This window comes from Echiichthys vipera (genome assembly GCF_963691815.1).
Source record: "Echiichthys vipera genome assembly, chromosome: 10".
Classification (NCBI taxonomy): Eukaryota; Metazoa; Chordata; class Actinopteri; order Perciformes; family Trachinidae; genus Echiichthys; species Echiichthys vipera.
In genome coordinates this window covers 10,928,941-10,950,153 of record NC_139835.1, presented here as the reverse complement: position 1 = coordinate 10,950,153, position 21,213 = coordinate 10,928,941, and the positions used below count along the sequence as shown (strand labels likewise).

The 21,213-nt window shown below is 39.1% G+C and overlaps 1 protein-coding gene across 1 annotated transcript in view; it reads left to right on the top strand.

Annotated features, from left to right (window-relative positions):
* The window catches only part of LOC310952801 (partitioning defective 3 homolog B-like), a 244,435-nt gene that overhangs the window by 18,814 nt on the left and 204,408 nt on the right, over positions 1-21,213 (top strand).

The following is a 21,213-nucleotide window of genomic DNA, read 5'->3' as shown; positions in this document are numbered from 1 at the left end:
TTAGTTTGATTAAGTAGATAAAGTAATAGGAAGATAATTTTACTTAATTTCATTTGAACAAGGAATTATTACTAACCACAAACAGCCATGCAACATTCTTAGTTAACATCTGTGAAATTAAAGTTACTAATGTGAAGACTTAAATAGCCTTTATTTAAAATGGCTTGTTTCCTGAATGTTAGCAGTAAGCAGAGTGCACAGACAAATCCAGCCAGCCAGTCCACGGATAAGAGAAATGCAGCTCTTGTTCTCTAAACAGAGCTACAAGATCACTGTATATAAGTCAACTATCTTCATCCCTTCCATCCTTTTGATACCGCTCATGTAATGGATATAATATTTGGATTTCCTATTAATTAGTCACATAACACTGTGAGTGTGTGTGTGTGTGTGTGTGTGTGTGTGTGTGTGTGTGTGTGTGTGTGTGTGTGTGTGTGTGTGTGTGTGTGTGTGTGTGTGTGTGTGTGTGTGTGTGTGTGTGTGTGTGTGTGTGTGTGTGTGTGTGTGTGTGTGTGTGTGTGTGTGTGTGTGTGTGTGTGTGTGTGTGTGTGTGTGTGTGTGTTCACGCTGAAGAGTATTGAGCTGCAGTGCCCTATAAACCACTCCCTTGGATAGAATATTGCCTCACCAGCAAAATTCAAAGGGAAAAGGTTTTAACTTGCCTTCAGCATTAGGCAGTGTCATTAGCAATTCACTTTTGGAGACTTTGCAAACTCAATCCATATATCCCGTTTTCTTATTTTTCCCCAGAGGAAAGTGTCATTTTTCATTTTCTCCTTTGAAAAGTGCAGGTTTTTTTCATACTGTCAAATAGACCTTGGCAGTATTAGAATGTGATAAATGGCTTAGATTAAGGGCTTTTTGAACCATGGCTTAGGACCTTCAATGAATCTGGAACCCTCTGTTCTGTTAGTGGCTCTGCACATTAAAACAGTATCAACATGTTTTAATGAGCCCGTGTCCTATTGTGAACTGAATTTTTCATTTAGGTCACAGCTTAAAAAACTTGTTCAACCTACTGGCTAAAAATTGTAATGTATATTTTTCCTTGTCCTTGGCTCATACAGTATGCCTTTAAGGATGTATAAATACTGCAGGAATTGTTAGGAGATTCTTTGAACTAATTAAGAACAAAGTTGCAATGGTTGGCAATTTCTCTCAGAGCTGCAAAAAACCTTTGGGAAGAACCGAAGTGATCTCTCTCTCTCTCTCTCTCTCTCTCTCTCTCTCTCTCTCTCTCTCTCTCTTTCTCTCTCTCTCTCTCTCTCTCTCTCTCTCTCTATATATATATATACAGTATATATATATATATATATATATATATATCTCACTTAACACAGACTTATAGTGAAGAAAAAACATGACATTTCTAGAAATATTTGTAGCCTAGACTGTTCTGTCCGTTGGATGAGTTTTCCTGATGAGCTCTAACGTCTCATGGGGGGTTAGATGACATGACACACTAAGCCGAATCCCAGGGGCCAGATGACTCAGTGACAGGAGCAATAACTGAGTCAAGAGACCAGCAAGTGACCTAAGGGATTACTATTATGAGACCCTGTTGCTATGGTTTTGTAGGAAGTTAGAGGGTAGCATGGACTGGTCCTGCTGTTGGCAGGTTGTAATTCGCTCAGCCACTTACTTTCACAATGGCTAGAAAAAGCGGCATATGAAATATTTTCCACAGACATTTCCACAATACAAGGCTCCATATTTTATAGATATGAATGAGCAGTTAATGGACATTTATGCACTACACCCCAGGATGGAAAATTATTATTATTATTATTAAAAGTCCGAAGTCTCAGTTTGCCACTCACTATAGAGTTAAGAATTGCCTGTCTATTGTATAGGGAAGAGTTAATAAAGGAGCACGGTAATGATTTTGGACACTTTTTTAAAAAGGGTTTCCAGGACAGGTACCCAGGCACCCCTTTACATTAGGTTGATGTGATGGCCATTTAATATGTTGGTCCAGTATAATTTTCAACACGGCACAAGACTGAACTGAATGCTGTGGAATTAACTTAAAAGCTGCAGCAGCACAAGGTGAAACATGCAGAGAGAGAGAGAAAGAAAAGGGCACCTTGTAATGTTACTGCCTTCTAAGATTACTGTAATAAATATTATTATCTCACGGGTTATGTGACACGGAGTGACCGGGGCAAAACAGGTTAGAAAAAAGGTGGAAATCAGGGATCATTTTACTGATACAAATCACAATCAAATGCACTTCAGTACGCATGTCAGTAAGTGAATGCACCATTGTTAAAATGCAATTCAGAGTGTGCGTCAGTACTTGAACATATCACAGTGTTTCCCCCAGGTTTACAGCAATGAGGGGGGGTAAAAATGCAAAATGAAAAAAAATTAAAGGAATCATGGTTTTCATGTGTTTCCAACCAACTGTAGTGGATTGCATGGATAAATGAATCAGTGTTAAAAGGCGGTAAAAATCGCCAGACAGAAGGATCAAAATCATACGAGCAATAATCAGAGCCACAACGCAAACTCAGTTTAAATCAGTGTATTGCACAATGAGCTACACTCAGCATCAGACAATGTCTTTTATATTATAGTCCAAAAGGTCAAAAATCCCTTATTGGTTTCAAGCAAGACCAACTAAAGAAATAATTTCAGTTTGTTTAATTCTGTTTTAGTTGTTTTTTTGTAGGAGTGAATCATCTTCTGAAAGTAAACAATATAGGATCTCTGATAAGTTTCAGTTTCGTTTTTCCCAAACAATTTAACAAATGATGTTTTGAATAAGTGTTAAAGCTGGTTTAACAGGTTTCTGTATCAAGGATGGAGTTATAGTAACGGTAAATGAATGTGTGTTTATCTATTTCGGGGTGCCTCTTAGAGATACATACTGTATTTATTGACAATTTTTGCATTTCTGTTGCAACTATTTCCTGAACTCTCCCTTTTCACTATCACCCTGAAAGGATAGTAATGCTTTTTCTTAATGTTCTTTGAATGCAGTGAAACTGTACAAAACATACCTTTGCTGCACAGAAACCAAATATAAAAGCACATGCATACTACAAAATACACATTTCAATACTGGGATCCCACACTAATTCCCCCCCCCCCAAAAAAACACACACACACACACACACACACACACACACACACACACACACACACACACACACACACACACACACACACACACACACACACACACACACACACACACACACACACACACACACACAGTAAAATGTACAAAATGATATCCAGCAATACCCACTTCGGAGCATCAGAGATTGCATATGAAATGAAAGTGTGAAATATTCATTGGATTCTGAAGTGAGGCTCTCATAGTATTACTGAGCTGAGATGAATAAATGGCTCCTAATCCCAGATGAGTGTTTTACTGTAGCCAGCCTGGGTTTAGGTTTATAACCACAAAGAAAACGAAGAAGATATTTTTGAGGTCTGCTGAAGACGGAGGTCAAAAATACAGTTTGAAAAAGTGATACATTCGAGACAGAGGGCTCAAATGTTATTTATGAATGTTTGAGGTGATATTTATGTATCAACTGTGAGGAAGTGTTTATCTGTATATGTTTATATACTATTTTTCACTATAGATCTGTCAGGAAAATGCTGTTCTATTACTAATATCCCTTTACAGTGAGGACAAGTCATGTTTGGTGTTTGTGTTGAAAACAGAAACTTTGACTTTATTCTCAATATTGTGTTGTTTATGAGAACGTTCTATACACACAATTAAGAATTGTGAATATTACTTGTCTGTTTGTAGTTATGTCCTCAATAAAGAAAGACAAAAAAATATATGTGTAACACAGACTACTGTCATTCAAACATCGGTCCCAAACAGCTTGGAAGTGTTATGGCACCACACAAAAGCACAACAGCACAGCGTGTTTAAAGAAGACATTTATTTTCCGAGGGAACACTTGCCGTTATCTTACCCTTTGTTTGATGAAAGGATTAATATCAATGTCATCCCTGGATTTTCATCTCTGTGTGTCTAGAACAGAAATTATTTGTCTGGGGCATGTGTAACTGGAAGGCTGAAAGCACAGTGAAACTGATAGCCTAGGTCTGTCAAGGTACATTCAGGTGCTGTGAGTCCCCCCCACACACACACACAACAAACCAATGCTAGATGGCTATTGAAAGTGGGTGAGAGAATCAGAAATGCGTTTGCCTGATACAGGCACAATGCAAGTGCATTATTAATCACATAGACTGCATATAAGAGAAGTAACTACTATGACCTGACGCATTAGCTTGTGGACTAAAGTTTTGAAGCCAGGAGATTGACAGTTTGGCAGTCGTCATCTTGGTTTTTTGAAACCGGACATGACCACGGGGAATGCTATGCCGCTTCAAGCTGCGCTCCTTTCATTTCAGTGGTTCTGAACTGCTGAATCTTTAAGTCATCAGGCAGACAATTGCCGGTGAGTGAGGAGTTCCAATTGCTGGGGCCATTCGCTGCAGTGACACAGAGCCAGTTGAAAACTGCAAGTACCTATTAGTGCTACCTAATACTGTATTTAGGAAGACTAGTGATTGAGACCATAAACTCATTAGGAAAACGTTTACTGAGGTAATATATCAAGTGAGAAGTAGGGGGCATTCGTCATTGGTCTTCTTTTTGCAACTGACTTACTAATAAACTATAGAAGGTGAAAAACAATGTTGGGAAAGTATTTTTATGCGTATGGTGTGCAAGTTTACCTTTAGACCACCACCCACCCCCACTCCATACCCACTCTTTTTATCCATTACCCTAATATCCTCCTTGCATGTTGTTTGTCAAGTCCACTCACAGCTTTATGCCAAAGAAAATGAAAAGTAAGCAGTATTCCCATCAACAGTTTCTCTGTAGCTTGGAGTATAATTCCTAATGTATTTTTCCCATCTTGTAGGTATCGCAGAAACAGCCTTACAGAGTCCAGGGTTCGTTTAAAAGGTTAGCTGGTAATATAGAGAGGGGAAACACTGTTCCGTATGATATTGATGTTTTTCCTGGGACATTAATAACACATACTCTTGATCAAACGCAACGTTAACACTCTCTCTCTCACACACACACACACACACACACACACACACACACACACACACACACACACACACACACACACACACACACACACACACACACACACACACACACACACACACACACACACACACACACACACATACTCACAATGCATTCTGTGAGTTTGTTAGTATGCAGGATGTGCATGTGTGTGTTCATACATGGCATTTGTGCTTTCCACACACATACAGCTTAATATTATTGATCCATGTACAGGAGACTAATTTAAAAACTACAATCCGTAATTTATTTATTCTATTCATAAGTAGACACACATGCACAGGACATGTGAATGGTTTGATTATATTCCTTCCTTATTTAGATATAGATACATGCAAAGAGTGGTTGGCTTGAGTTTTTCAAACAATCTGTTTAAAGTGCATATGGACGAACAAGGAAAAAATACATAGAATAAGCTATGTTTAAAAAACACCCCTGTACGTCTGAACTAGGTCTGAATTGAGGTTTATAAATTCTTTTAATTTTTTTAAATAATTTACATTGTACTGCATGGTATTGCCACACATTAGTGTATTAATGCAGAAACCTAGTATGAACATCAGGAGAAAGAAGGATTTACGAGATCAGGCCTGCAATGCCACAATAGTGTACTTTTCTAGAAAACTGTTTGTAAATTGCATTGTTAATCCTGTTAAAATGCACTTTGAATCGATCCGACTTGAAGCATGTCTGGCGATTATACTGTCTGGCTGGCTGATGAGATGAAACAACCTTAAACAGTCTGACTTGGAGACATTAAGATGGACAGTTGGTGGACTTAAGCAAACTGTGTGTGTTTGTCTTTGTGTGTGCGTGTGTGTACCCACATATGTGTTGGTTTTCTAGTCAGCCAAAACCATTTGCTGTAGAAGACAATAGTTTATCTCTCAGCTTTATTAGTATTTAAATTCTCTTTATTTAACTTTTTTTTTGTTCTCTTCACCCATGTTTTCCATCAGTTGTCTGTTCATTCATCCCATTTTTTTGAACACAATATCTCAGGATCCCTGGTGGGAATGTCTTCAAATTTGGCACTAACATCCACTTGGATTTAAGGATGAACTGATTAGATTTTGGAGGTCAAAGCTCAAGATCACTGTGAGTTCTGGCTCAACTCAAGAATTCCTAGGCTAATTATGATAGCATTTCACACAAATGTCTAACAGGATAAAATTATGAAGTTTTGCAGTACATTATAATATTCTTAAAAACTTCTTTTTCTTGCCATTACTCAACGTGTTAACTCAGGAGCAGAAGGGGAGACATTTGGTTGGATACAAAATTGGTGACACTAATCTGGGTGCCCACCTTGAAACTGTGGTGACTTTATAGATGTCCTGTGCTACCGCGTTGAAGATGTGTGTGAAGCTTCCATGTTTTGTCAAAAAATACACTTATCACTAGGGTTTTGCAACATGGCGATAGAAAAACATCCATCGTTATTACGGGAGGCCATAGACTGTCTTTCTCTCTTAATTAAATCACCCGAAAATAACTAACACACCCACAGACCAGTCTACACACACCAGACGCACGACACACAAGCTCTGTGACAGTGAAACTACAGTTCTTAATATACCGTCAGCTATTTTCAAAGAAAACAATAACATATAACAATACCTTTACTGCCTACATTAAGCCTAAAAAAAAGTCACAATAGACATGGATGTAAACTTATTCTAGCTCCTGCTTGTTTCCTTATTTGAATGTCTTACTCAAGCTCACATTTTAATCATAGGTCAGAAATGGGCTTGAAATTTGCAATCTACATGTTTTTTCCTCTACTAGGAACAACTTTATTTCTTTCCCTAAAGCAATTTCAGTCAAAAGCAACTGGACTTGGTTGTTTGTCTAGGAAGACGTTTCACCTCTCATCCAAGAGGCTTCATCAGTTCATGAACGCAAGTGACCAGGCTGGGACTGGTCCAACTAACTGGTGTGGAGATCCAGGTATTTAACCTCTCACAGGCCGATGATGTCACTGGAATCCTTTGTGCTCCAAGTGCCAACGACCGTCGTGAGAGTGACAGTCGTTGGTGGGAAGTATGTTTAGACTTTGTTAGTGCTCTATTGATTGATTTGTCCCAGTCTGGTCAGTTGCGTACATGAACTGAGGAAGCCTCTTGGATGAGAGGTGAAACGTCTTCCTAGACAAGCAACCAAGTCCAGTTGCTTTTGACTGAAATTGCTTTGGGGATAACGATGACCTGGACAAATGAGAATTTTCACAGGCCAACTTTATTTCTACTTTGAACTGATCTAACCCCCATTTAAACCTAAATAATTCAAATAATTAAAGGTCACTACAATACCAGAATCATTAAGAAAGTAGCCAAATCTCTGATAATGAGGAAATTATTCAGAGCAGGTTCCCTGTTAACAGCAGGCCCTTTCCTCCCTTCTGTGCCCTCTAATTCTACAGTTTTCCATCACCATGATCATGCAAACTCTGCTGAGCGGTGGTAAATAACAAGCTGCTGCTTCTAACAGATGTGGCTCTGTAAAACTTTCTAATTTATTTCTGTGTTTCAGTTTAAGCACTGCCTTTGTAATCTATAGCATGCTATATTTGCCAGGCGCTAGGATTTTTGGTATAAATTAATCAATTTAGGGCTTAAAAAAAGTTAATCTAGCAAGTGTGAGTGGGAAATGATAATGTCAGGATGCTGCATAATTTATGTACATGTGCACCTACACACATGCAAACAATTTTTTGGCCGTGCTAATGTATGTGTTGCATCATTTGCAGATTGATTGCTCTCATCACTGATTGTGTGAACTCGTAATAGCATCTACAGTGGAGCTGGAACATAATCGTGTAGACATTCATCATTACTGATAATTTTAGTTGAACTTTTTGAAGGCAATTAACTGTGAGGATAATAGCTCTGTTTGGTTGGAAACACATTTTTCAACTTCCAATACCATTTTTGTTTTGTCTGTAGAGTATTATAGCCAATTAGTTTCATATTTTTTGTGTTAGTATATTGTCATATGTCTGTGTTTGTTTGCATTTGTGTTTGTAGCCTGCAGCTAGCGTAGGTGTAGGATGAGTATGATATTTGGAGCCTAGGACACTTATAGAGTTCATGAAAATACATGAAAAAAAGAGAATGGCCACTTTATGTAGAGTTTTTATTGAACTTGGGATGTACCTCCTGGAGGTGGATGTTGGGGATGAATACTGAAGCAAGGATGGCTGAGGTGATGGAGCTTAGGCAAAGAAAGAAAAGTACAGCTACTAAATGTACCTCCCAAAGCTAAATTCCCACCAGAAGACTTTGAAGTCCTCAAATCGCTGTCCCGTTCACACTACACGACTTGTTGTCTTTACACTACCTGACTGACCGGTGATAGGGGGCCACACAGTACCAGATCTTTCATGTCTGATCTTCAATCCACATTTTGTCTTGGAAACATAGCTGATAACTGACACAGGACATGGTATAATACCATTCGCACAACAAGTTGTTGGTGGTTGATTTGCAGCAATGTATCAAAGAAGAAAAAGAGAATAAGGGTTAGGGGTTGTTGTCGTTGGCACAGTGTTAACAAAACAGCTCGTTCCCATCTTATAGCCACAAAGCTGTTTATAGCCTTTTAGGTGTGACAACTCAGATCTGTGTTCTTCCACATGAGCCTTTCCGCAGGTTTCCCATCAACCTGTGTCTCATGCTTTTATTGGATGTAGCTCCCCGACAGGTCCAGATATTTGGCCCAGTAGTTATCTGGAATGCCTCTGCTGGGCGGCTGTTTGCGTTTTTGAACTGTTCAAACATCGCACTGAAGCAACGATTTGGGATCACAGAGCCAACCCCAATTTGCCTCTGATCTTGGGCTTTTGCAGGCGAGTGGTAAACCAGGGCTTAAGTTCTGTAGTGGGAACTAGCCATAATGCAGAGTCGGTGAATGATAGAAAAAGCTTTAACTCTATGAACAGCTGTAATTTAGATCTGGCATTGCCTGAATGTGCAGAGAATTTATGTCTTTTTCTCTTGCTGCCTCTCCCTCCTTTCCCTCCTCCTCAAGTCTTCATCTGTCTCTCCCACTACTGAACATGTGTGCCCTCTTTTTCTCTCTGCTCCTCTTTCTCCTTTCCCTTTCCATCTTTTTTCTTTCCCCATTCCCCTTCTCACCGGCTTAGCTCTGGAGCGAAACACCAGCGAGTCAGAATGAGGCAATTATGACCCTGTTGGAAGGGTTATTATGCGTAAAGCCCCATAATTCTTCTTCAGTTTTCATCATAAATGACGTGTATATTAAGTCTGTACTGTATATATGTGCTGACAAAAACCTCCTAACATTGGGTGAGGAACGCCAGCTTCAGCCTTGGTTTCCAAAATCACACACACACACACACACACACACACACACACACACACACACACACACACACACACACACACACACACACACACACACACACACACACACACACACACACACACACACACACACACACACGCAAAAGATATGTTCAAAGCATTGATTAGTTAAGATGATGGTGTTGTAATGTGATTATTTAGCTGCTTATCCTGGTATGACAAGATAGTGAAGACAATAGACACCAGACCGACAGGCAGCATTTGATTCTTATGTACAGCTGTGTAAGGTACGTATTTGTGCATTAAGGCAGTTGATGATAAGGTTCTTAGCATAGCATTTTGTTCGTGTGTCAGTGTGTGTGTTGCTGGCTAACATTTCGGCATTAATTGAACCATGACCCAGATGAAAACAATGAGACGTGAAAGGGATTAGAAAAACCTCCAGACATATTGAGAAACAGCAATTTGTGTGGGTGGCCTCTGACACAGTCCACATTTAATCACATTTTAATCCCAGGCAATTTAACAAAAACCTGATACTTAAACCAAGCAGACAGGCTTCCACCAAATCTCATTCTTCACCTTCAACCTATGTGTTAAGCTCTATAATCATTTTAGCATTGTGTTAAGTATTAATAAATGATGATTTCTTTTGTAGTTTTGCCAGTATCATCATATTTACATTGGTTTACTGAGCCGTAGTTGCTGAGAAACATCTAATTCAAGTTTCATTATAGGGTGAATACAGGACTGAAGCGATTCCTCGAGTAACTTGATTACTAAAAATCATCTACAATTATCATCACTTAATTTAATTAATTCATTTGATGAAAAGTTATTCAGCACACTGTGTTTCTGCATGGATCATTTTTACAGCTTACGCTGCGGACACATGCTATGGGTGTGTGGGGCTATTATCCATGACCTACCTGGGGGGGTTCTGCTACCTGGTGTATGACCTGACCATCTCGTCTGTTTGATAGCTTGTTTTGTATATTTTAAGAGTTTTTGTCTCAAGTCAATCTAAATCTGCTACCATGGCTGACTTTATCAAGTATGACAGAGATAAGGCTCACATTGATTATCATACAACTAATCCACAATGTCAGAAACTCACCTACACCAGGGAAGATCTTCGGGACTCCATCCCTTGCTGCCTAAAACCAGTGAACATAATTCCAGCTGACATACAACACAGGCCGAGGAAAAGAGGAAGACGTGGTGGGATCCGGAACAGGCTGGGACGCAGTCCCTTCAAACCCCCTCTCCCCTGCCCTGTGTTGGCAAATGTACAATCTCTCTAGGGAAAGATGGATATCCTACATGCCAAGTGCCGAGTGGAGAAGGCTTTCTGGGAGGCTAGCATCATCGCCCTTATTGAGTCCTGGCTGAATGATTCAATCACTGGTGTGGAGGTTAGCCTAGACAACTTCACCACCATCAGACTGACAGGATGAAGGAATCCTGTAAGGAGAGGGGTGGAGGAATCTGTATTTACATCAATGGCTGATGTTGTAATAACATCAAAGTCAATGAAAAGGTCTGCATCCCTGACATTGAGATGCTTCGTCCCTTTTACCTCCCTTGGGGAATTTACAACTTTAGTCTTTAGCACTGTTTATATTCATCCCGGTGCTAGCAACAAGACCGCGGCGGAAATAGCAGTCCAGAGTGCTAATCATATGCTGGACAGATACCCAAATGCTCTGGTTTCCATTCTGGGGGACTTGAACAACTGCAGACTTGAGACTGTCCCCCCATCTTTCAAACAATATGTCAGTGTTCCGACAAGGAAGGGCAGTGTCTTGGATTTGTGTTATGGGAACTTTAGCTACATTTACAGAGCTCAAGCACAGCCGCGGCTTGGCTCAGCAGACAACAAGATTGTTTGTTTACTTCGGCAATACATGCAACTCCTTAAACGTCACAAACCCAAAACCTACAGCGTCAACCACTGGTTTGAGGAGGCTACTGCCAGTCTTCAAGGGTCTTTTTCCTGTACAGACTGGAGTGCCTTTGAGGGTAATATTAACAACAGAGTCGAGGTAATTAAGGTTAACGTCAAATTTTGCATGGCTAATTCCATTCCAGCCATAACAGTCAAAAAATACCCAAACTCAGGACCATGGATGACAGCACAAATAAAACTGATGCTTGAAGAAAAACATCATGCCTTTCAATGCAAAGACTGGATCACACTCAAAGACATAAACTGTTCTGTAAAAACAGAAAGTAGGAAAGTAAAACTGGCATATAAAGACAAATTGGAGCAAGATTTTGGCGAGAAGGTAGCACTGCTGTTGTATGTTTCTCTGTTTTTTGTAAGTGTAAATTTGTTATTTGTTTTCTGTGTGTTACTTGTTAAATGTTAAATGAGACTAACTGGGAAACCAAGTTTCACCCTGTGACAATTAAGTATGAGTCTGATGAAGAAAACATGATGGCGTGGATTACAAAGTGGAGGAAGAGAGAGAAAATAACGAGGGGTGAAGAGAAGAGACAGGCCAGGGCAAATGACAGAAAGTGTGACAGCATACTACTATACTATTATAAAACCAAACTAGCTTAACACAATAGCATGACGTCAATAGCATATTTCTAGTATATTTCTTGAATGTACCACTTAAATGCATTCAAGTATGTTCAGTTTTTTGCAATTTTGGCAAAAAAAGGTAATTTTTCTCTTGTCTTGTTTTCTTTTCTGTATATTTCCTTTTGCTCTTAAGTTAAGCAGAAGTGTTTCTTATCCGATTACTGAAATAACTGATGGCTGCAGCCCTACGTGAATAGTCCATTTCCATTTACTAGTCCAATAACTTGTTATAATTATTTATTTAGCCATATGCTTTATTTAGATCACTTTTAGCAAGCTCTAGTAGTATTTATTCTGCACTGGGGTGGAGCCTTTTGCCTTTTATAATCACATTGTGTGGTATTTGGCATTTCAGTTTCACCTTTCATCTCTAGTCTGCCCTTTGTGCCCCTCTGTATGCATCTCGTCATACACCACTGGGAGTTTATCCCTCACCTGATTTTTTGTTTCTGAATGGCTACTCTCTTATCTCTAGCTCCCTGGGTTAACTGGGCTTGACCCCAGACTCAGTCCATCTAATGAAAACCTTTCTATAGAAGAAGTGTATTTTCTGCTGATATCTGGGCCCGCACCTTTAATGTTGTTATGATTTTAGATTATACTGTAGGTTAGATTATCTTAACCAATGCAAAAATATGTCAGTCACTTACAGGTTCCAATATGTTTGGAAAGGTGTTTGTGTTTGTGCCAGACCTCACATCTGACCACGAGCCTGAAACCGAATAAAGCTGTAAAATTCAGCTAGGGTGAAAGAAAAGATTACTTTCATTTAGGCCTGCGTCAAAGGTATTCACCATGCTGTCTCAAAGTGTCTTTGTCCTTTCATTTAGTTTATTACAATTTCAGAGAAACATTGAAAATACATTGTCAAAACATACCCTTTTTCCTCTAGTCTTCCTGCTGTTTTTACAGCTTGTCATAATCATATTTATCAATAGATCTTTAAGGGCAACCAAGTTCAGACATATTTTCCTTATAAAGTGTAATGTCAGCCTGCAAAGGTTAAGTGAATGAGCAAGAAGCACATACATAAAGGCTTGTGTTTCTCTCTCTCTCTCACACACACACACACACACACACACACACACACACACACACACACATACACATACACATACACATACACATACACATACACATACACATACACACACACACACACCCGACCTTTGCCCCCTTAGCCCTCCATAGTGACCAACTGGTAAGAATAATATTGACCTTCCACTAAAGAAAGCAGTGCTGCTTATTGCGTTCACATACTGCACTGGTTTCTTTTTCTGGGTATCTTGTTTTGAAGGTGTGTGCGTGTGTGGGGATGTTTGTATGTGCATCTTGGGGTAAAATTTGGGGGGCAATTTAATAGGTGGGTCTGTGAATTGCTACTTATATTTCTTGCTTTTTCCTTCACAACACAAGTAATTCACAGCAACTACATAGTGTCTCTCTCTGTGGGTGTATTGTTATTGTTGCATCAATAAAGGCAAATTGCAAAATATGTTTTCCCATTACATTTTTGGAATATTTATTATTTTTAATTACAATGTAAACCCTCCCATTCTGGGCGGCGAGCGCCTGACACAGGACACCACAAGTTCAGTCCTAGTCTGGTTACTGAGAGATTTGGAATCTCATTAAAAGTATTTGTTGTTACAACATAAATGTGTTTTGTATCTCTTTTTGCCAACTGCTGACAGTATAATTAGAACTGTAGTTTCACTTTCACAGTGCTGTGTCACACCGTGGACTGATGGCACAGCCGTAATTAGCGGCTAATTTTTTTAAGATAATTTTTTGGCAGTTTTTCAAGCCTGTATTATATAGGACAGACAGGAAATGGGGTGAGACAGGGGTGACATGCAGCAAAGGGCCACAGGTTTGAGTCAAACCTGCAGCGGCGGCCTCAAGGACCTTCAGCCTCTTTACATGGGGCGACTGCTCTAACCACTCAACCACCGGTTGCCCCCCCAGCGGCTAATTTATTTATTCCACTGAAACGCGGCAGTATGTGTCAGAGTCACATGTGTTTGTTGTGCGTCTGGTGTGTGTAGACTGGTCTGTGTGTGTGTATACACCTGTTTTCTTGTGGTTTAATGAAGAGAGAAACACAGTTTATGGCCGCCCTTAATAATGTAATTGACTCCTTGGGCTCACTTCATCTTCACCCCCCCGCCTGTAAAGTTTGTGATTTAGGACACTGAGAGATAAACAATAGAGCAAAACATGAAACGATAGACTCTTTCTATCGTCATACGATACATATCGCCATATCGCAGAGCCCTAGTATGAATGTATGTACTTGCTCTTACTAGTCCTTCAAAAGGTTACAGGAGCCATAAAGTCTCTGCCTGTCCACTGTACGTGTGACGCAGATATAATTCCTTTGTCATTTTCTTTATGTAGCCTGCCACTTTTCATTATATAGTAATCATGTGTTAGTTTTGTCGTGTGTGTGCGTGTGTGTGTGTGTGTGTGTGTGTGCGTGAGTGCATGCGTGCGTGCACAGGTGTATCAGGTAGTCCTTGAGAAGGGTAGAGGGGCCATAAACCTTATCTTTTTCTAGGAGCTGATATATCAGCTATCAGCCAAATTGTGAATTATATTTGAGAAGGCTGTGGTCTCATTGGTAAATTGCAGTACACTGACACATATATCAGTCTACATTGACAGCCAACATATATTAACAGAGCCCCCTTTTCTATATGGGCATACTGTATATATGTGTGTGACTTTTACTGATATATGACTCACCAGGCTATATTTTCAACATTGATTTTCAATGCCAGTCTCTGTAATAAAGGATATTTATCCTTCTCTGTTTTTTTGATAGGGTGAAAGGGTATTTGTCTTTAATTGTGGGCTGAACAGAGATCCATTATGAAAGATCAAATACTAACCAGGATTGTGTATGTTTCACAGTGTGGGAAATGTAGTGTCTTCATTCTTATCAAATCTTATTTGGCAGTAAACTCCCTGATTTTACAGTGTGTGTTTAATCAAGCGAGTATATTTTAGGTATAGTTACTGTTGTGTGCAATGAGCTCTCTCTCTCTGTGTGTGTGTGTGTGTGTTTGTGTAGCGTACTACACCTAGAGCGTGTACACATCTGTCTGTCACTGTTACGGGTACATGAACGCGTAACGTCGTTTCTCTGTGTTCCATTTTCATCCAGGAGATGACGCTACCGAGAAAATAATACACCAAACAGACGTTGAATTGTTGTGTTGTTCATATATTTCAACGTTTGTAAATGACTAATGTGAGCACAACTGTCCTTAAATGAATAAATAAAGAAAGACAGAGAGCTTCTTTCGTTGTGCCAGAGAAAGCATGTGGCTACTTAATGTGCTACTCTACATGGCATTGCAAGGACAACTTTTATTTTGTTTTATCTGTCTTCTGTTGAGGTTCGATTTCTGTTTCCTGTCTTGTGCTGTCTTTTGCTTGCCCTACCCTGATTGTCATTGTTTGTCCTGAGTCTTTGAGAATCTAAAAAGCGCTATATAAAATAAATGAATTATTATTTTTATTATTATTATTATTATTATTATTATTATTATTATTATTATTATTATCTAGGTTTTAATTCTAACTTAATTCTGTTACATTAATGTTATTTATGTATTTTTATGTTGCCTATTGCTTTTACTTGCTGTATATTTGATGTAAAGCACTTTGAATTGTCTTGTGAGCTTTAACATCATTTATTTGCGTCAAATATTTTGTTCAAAAAATGGGCTGAGATGAAAATACAAATTTAGGCTTGGACTTTTTGTTCTTCTTTTGCAGTTTGATCTAATATAAACACAAAATACATGGCACCAGTGGGATTTGATCTTGTAGTGTTTAAACTCCAAGCCTAGCACCCTAGCCAGTGAGATATAACCCCACTCTATGAGAAAATAAAACCATAGTGTAGTCTATTAAATCATACATCATTCAGTGTAGCGATGTCAGGGGAGCAGGAAAATATTGATCAAAATTGTTCAAAATTTAGCTTTTATTCCAAGATTTCTATTTTCATAAATAATAAACAACTCAGACACCTTTTTAAACAGCAAATCAATAGCCTCATTTGAACGGATGCTTTATGTATTTCTTTATTTATTAATTTAAGGACAGTTATGCTTACTTTAGTCATTTACAAGCGTTCAAATATATGAATGTTTCCAGGGAAATCTGTTTCCCCTGATCAACTGTAGTTTGATGATTTTTCAATCATCTTTCTGGTCAAATATAAAACAATGGATGACGTCTGTTTGATGTATTATTTTCTAAGTGGCACCATCTCCTGGATGAAAATGGAACACAGAAAAACTATGTTACGCGTTAATGTAATGGTGCGCGCAGTCAAGATATACTTCCGGTTGCAAACAATCGAAACATACGAATGCATGTGCGTTCAACAGCGACAGACAGACGTGGACACGCTTTAAGTGTAGTACGCTGCTTCTTGTTACGCGTGATGAAGTCTGCGCACACATAACAACACATACACACACACACGTAAAAAAATTGTTCTATTAATCACAGGGGCACATACACGCTGCTGTGCACGCATTTTCTATAAAAGACACGGATGGAACCCCATAGTGTGTGTGCGCGTGCATGCGTGTGTGTGAGATTCTAGTGAATCATCTGTCAAAATGCTACTGACTCCCTTCTTTCTCTTTTACACAAAGACACACCACATACCTCATCAAGAACACAGTGACTTCAAACATAACCTTTAATGCAGCATAGCCTCATATTACAGACATGTCATGTTTCACTTGATCACACACACAGATGGGCAATACAATATTACTCGTGTGGCACATTTTGAATAGCTTCGTAATGTTCCATTAGTTTGATTGCTTACAACCCGTCACACATGATGGGTAGAAACAATAAAATCAGAATGGAGCAAAACTCGAATAGATGGCTGTTTTCATGTTTTAATTAAATGGCTCAATTTTAATATTGTTCACTTATGACACAAGTGACGTGAGTAGATTGTTTCACTTAGAAACTTACATGAAGATGAAAATGCACACAGAAAGATCCACACACTGATATAATTTTGCTTACACACCCACACACCCTCGCACTCTTCAAAAGCAGTAGAGTGGAATAATGGATGAGGCGATGGAAAAGTGGGTAGATTTTATCATTCACACTCTCTTAACCACCAGCCATCTGCTAAATGCACGTGTTCTTTTCTTTGTGTCTGTGGGTGTGTGTATGTTTGTGTATGGCTGCACACACACACACACACACACACACACACACACACACACACAAATCAGTCTAAATCCTTGAAGGCTTGAACGAACACTGATCATGTTAAACTGGCTCATGCAGTTAAATCATTGATGCAGTGTAATTCAAACATCATTTTGTGTCTTGCTTCTCTGTTACTAATTAATAGAAAAGATAAAACACATGGAATGTAACAGAAGTATGTTAATAACAAAACTGTGCTTAAAGTGCTAAAGCTTATGCTGGAGAATCTCTAAGAAAGGTATTATAGTGTCAAAAAAGTGTTTGAGGTAGGTAGAAACCAATGTAAATGCATACGAGTATATTGAACAACCTGTAATTGTGCAGTTAGCTGCTACTTCATGGCTATACATGAATGGATGGTTAAAAAATCTATTTTTGATTATAACTGGTGAATCGATTCTGTAAGTGTGGAAAATCTGTAAAAATATCAACATAACCTAAACATTGTAGTATCTACTCGGCAGCCTTTAACATTACAATTAACCCACGTTTTAAGATACTGTACATACATGGAACTCTCTTTCCAATTAATGGAAATTTTTCCTAAAGGTCATACAGGCTTGGCTCATGCATTATAATCTCTGCTATGTAGAGAGGTTGCTCATCATCAGATGATTAAGAGGAGACAACAGTGAGTTCTCTCCATAATGAACCTAAATGCTCCCTCTCACCTTCACCTCATCCTTCTGCTCTATCCATCCTCCACCTCAACTATCCCTCTTTACAGTAGTTATTCTAAACACTCATTGACTATGTCCTCTTTATCCTCTGTTTTCTCATATGAACGTGAACGAGACAGGTATGGACATCGTCCAAAGTTGTCTTTTCTCACTTTTACCACGCCTTAGTCTATTTCAAATGCGTTCATGTCACTGTAAATTCTCTTGTTTAAGGAGGCAGTACATAACACACATTTCACCACAGAAATCTAGCTGGTTTGTAATTTCGTCATAAACAGCAGAGTCTCTTGTGATTCTTGAATTTGTCTGACGAGTTCACAAATCTTTTTTTTTTGTTGGCATCTGCTTGTAAATAACCATTCTTCACCCTCGTGTGTTTGTTTTCTTCCGGTTTTGCGCCATTAGCATGATAGAAATGTCATCAATACTCACACACACCCACTCGCTTGCTTTGAATTCCCCGCACAATGAGTGGCTCTATTCACACATGGGCTCAATCGGACACAGACTTTGAGGGAGCTGGCAAGATAAAGTTCGTTTGATGTCCATTCCAACGGATTCTGACATTGTGTTCTCACATACACCTTTGCCAGGTAATTTCTAGATAATGTCAGGTTTGCTGTGCATGTGTAAAAAGGGGCTCATGTCTGCTCTTTACTGGGTTGCTGTGCTTTCAAGCTGGCCACTATTTAGAATGCGTTCACTCTTGATTAACACTAGCTGTCAATCTGCTCACAATGTAACCACATACACTCTTTGTCCCTTTCCTTTCAGCAATACTTGCAGTCGTATTGGTGTCCCTCTTTCAGATCTCTTCATTAAACAGCTTTTCTCTCTCCATGTCCAGAGTCCTCTACCAGTATTTAGTAATGTCTTGACCTGCACTCCTCTGCTTCTTCTAGCCCCCTTCCTTCTCCTTCACCACCTCTCTATTTCACCCTTTCCTCTAATGAATCCAACCATTTCTGAGTCACACCTAAGTGTGCACATGAGTGTGTGTGTATGTGGACTCTTCATTTGTCAAAGGCACATACAGGCATGATCCAGACCTGATACATATGTTGACCCATAGCCAGGAACCAGGGGGTTAATTGAGTAATGGTGTTTGGGAGAGAGGGGAAATATAACAGGAGGGAGGATGAGAGAAAGCCGGAGAGAGAGGGAGGGGGGGGGGGGGTAGTGGTGGTGAGAGCATTAAGAGAGCGGGAACGAGACAGATTGGTAATTCAGAAGAGCATATGAAAAAAGGAGAAGCAGGAGGGTGCAAGAGAGAAAGGGGTTAATTGCTAGAGAATAAAATGAAAGACACAGAGAGGCTGGTAATTAAAGAATTGCGGATGAGGTGGTGAAATAAAGACAAATGTGGGGTTAATGGTGACGGTGTGTGAGATGGGCACAAGGTGACAGCATGAGGCAGCCAACCAGCAGGATATGGAAGATTTATTTGAGTTGATAGAGAAGGGGTTAACAGAGGGATTGAAATGAAACAGAGAGAAGCGGAGGGGTGAAAGAGAAAGGGTTAATTATGAATATAATAAATGATGAAGCCTATAGTCTTCATGGACCTTGGCTCTTAATTAAGAAAACACATCTGCACCTGGGACCCACCTAGAATAGACACACAGTATCACTGTGTGAAAATGTGTGTGTTCCTAATTGTTATTGCTATGAAATCTACCTAGTCATGGATTCATTGTGCTGATGAATTATCTTAATGAAGTACCTGAGTGGGGGATATGTTGGGGATAGATTGATTAAATGACCAGATGACTTAGAATTGGTCTATCCTATGGATGGGTGATAATTCTATACGATCATTTATCGTCTTTCAATAGAATCCTGTTGTGAAATAAATCATAAATCATATATAAAGAGTGTGATACTCAATTATGTTGTCTAAATTGATAAAAACATGCACATACTAACTTCTGATGAAATTATGTGAAATATTATGAGGGAATATAATATTATTTGTCAAGTATTTCATTCAGTAAGTATTCTATACTACACTATAAATATGATTTGTATATGGTATGCTAAAAGCCATGTTATATTGTAATATATATTGTTATCGATATATTGTTATCGAGATATTCATTATCAGGATAGTCTGACTCAACAGAAGAACCGTGCTGCCATAAAGCCTGACATCAGGCACATCTCTATGTTACGGTTCATACCTCTGTTACGGAAAACAACTTCAACATCCTTCGACATTTAGTGTCTCCAGATCGAATGAGTTTGTAGTTTTAGGAATAAAACAACTTGTGAGCGCACCTGGAAAAAAGCCAGACTCCGTCTTGCCTCTCATGTCTGATGTTGATCCATTTTCTGACATGACCATCGTCAGACGGAGTTTATTTATGGCATCTTTTAACTCTGGCAGCATTCACCAGTGACATTGATTTGACTAATGTAAGTTACCAATCTGACCCACTTCACACCAGCTTCTTAGTTTAAGAGTAACATACTGTTAATAAATGGTCTGTGGTTTAACGATTACAGTGAGCTCATCCAGAGCTGGAATATAGACAGGGTAGTAAAAATCTCCCCACACGGTCAACGTAATGGTATATCTTTTAATATTTTTAAAAACTATTTTGCAGAGGCACCATCGCTGTATCTGGTACTTAGTGCCGCCCAAGACAGTTGTGATTTGTTTAAAGAAATGCAAATAAGAAATATGTTTTTTTTCCCTTATCCCAGAATGTGTATGTGATGTAGCCGGACCCTACTCCAGCACTGGAGTAGGATGTGGCAAAGTGAGACTAATTTTGGGACTTTGGCTATGTTGCCCACCTTAAAATTAAATGTATTTATTTTTTACTCTATGAGAACAGTCAAATCAGATGAGATTAGGGCAGCGTGCACATTTGTAGTGTTGATAAACATCTTTTTTTAATCCCTTTCACAGAACCTCTGAAGACCTACCATTCCCATTCTGTAGTTCATTATGATTACACTGAGACAGTCTCATTCGCTGCTCGATCTAATGACTCAAAAGCCTCAGTCATAGCCATAGTAGTCTTTGAAGATGTTATTCATTTTGCATAAGCAAGCCTCAGGCATCTTAAATAAAGTGTGGAAATTACCTGTGAGTTTATAGGCTAATCTGAAACTTCACTGAAAAACTTTTGCAGCTGTGCTTTTGGCAGTGTGTGGTAGGGCTGAACGATTTTAGGAAAAGATCTAATTGCGATTTTTCCGATATTGTGATTTTGATTTGATTCATCTCCCGGGGTCTTCGGCTGCTCTTATCGTACGGAG